The sequence below is a fragment of the Grammomys surdaster genome, unplaced genomic scaffold, assembly GCF_004785775.1.
Source record: "Grammomys surdaster isolate TR1022 unplaced genomic scaffold, NIH_TR_1.0 97, whole genome shotgun sequence".
NCBI classification, from domain to species: domain Eukaryota; kingdom Metazoa; phylum Chordata; class Mammalia; order Rodentia; family Muridae; genus Grammomys; species Grammomys surdaster.
The window spans coordinates 19,811,989-19,813,506 of NW_021604576.1; positions in this window are offsets into that span (position 1 = coordinate 19,811,989).

A 1,518-nucleotide genomic window follows, 5' to 3' on the forward strand; every position below is an offset into this window, starting at 1 on the left:
AGAGAGAGAGAGAGAGAGAGAGAGAGAGAGAGAGAGAGAGAGAGAGACAGAGAGAGCAATGAGAATGAGAATCTGTATAAACAGAAGACCAGAAATACTGTCTTTCCCAGTCTACTGTGATCCCATCCTAAAGAAGCTGAATGAGGATCTTCATCCCCAGAATTTCTCATCCAAGCCTCAGCAATGCTAACCATACTGGGGTGTTGCATTATTGGTTAAGAATGTTTAATGCTCTTCCAGAGGTCCCAGGTTTGGTTCCAAGCCTCTAGTTCAGACAACTCACAACCACTTATATCTCTAGCTCCAGAATACATCATAAAGATTTTAATCATTTTAAAAATATATAGTAGAAGAGTCTAGTGGTTGCTCTATATTACAGGTCCTTTGACTGCGAAAGGGAAGAAAAGGAGGCTGCCTCAGGGTCTAGCCATTAGTTATAAGATGACGACAGCATCCACCCCCAGTCTTTATGACTTTCAGTAAAATCTGATTTCCATCAACATTTACAAATTGTATTCTTCATGGTTTTGAGTGTTTGCATTTCTTTTTTAATTAATTATTTTATTTATTTACATTCCAGACATTGTCCCCTTCCTGGTCCCCCCTCCCACAGTTCTTCATCCCATTCCCCCTCCCCATTGCCTCTGAGAGAGAGTGTTCCCCTTCTCCCCATCTCCCAGCCCCTGGGTATCCCCCTTCCCTAACACCTCAAGTTTCTCTACAGGATTAGGTGCATCCTTACCAGCCAGATAAAGCAGTCCTCTGCTACATATCTGCAGGCCCCTCAGACCAGCCTGTGTATGTTCTTTGGTTGGTAGCTTAGAATCTGGGAGCTTCCAGGGGTCCATGGCTAGTTTATACTGTTGTCATTTCAAAATGACATCAAGAAGAACCAGCCACAAGGATAAAAATGTCCAGGTATAGGGAAAGGGGGTAACTTGCACAGATCACTTGATTTTCTGCATGTTCCAAGCCAGATAAATGTGCTCGATTACAACACCTGAACAACAGTATAGACACTGTGTGTTATGTGCATGCATAGAATCCTAATTTACCCTCAAAATTATAATAGATTCTCAATGAGTACATGATTCTAAATTCTAAGGAAAAGAGAAGATTAAGAATAGGCTAGGGACTACATTTACGTGTAATGAATGGAAGGGGAAACCCATGTCATTTGAGATAGTATTCACATCGCAACTGTTGCTAAGGAAACCACTTCCTATTCATGCATTGCACATAGTTCCGTTTTTTTTTTTTTATTGTTACAAAGTGTACAATGCAACAATTAAATCATGAGACTAAGAGCCTGGTAATATACTTGGAAGATAGTCAAAGCTCTAAAATAACTGGGAAGTCATTAATGGGGTTATCTTCAGGACTAGAGACCAAGGTGCACTTATCACAGAAAAATCCTACCTTCTCTCTTTAGTAGTCAGTGCACAGCCCAAGTTACAGCGTAAATCTCTTTCACAAACACCGTAGAATACCAAAGAGGTTTCTTTCTGTGTCTCTTCA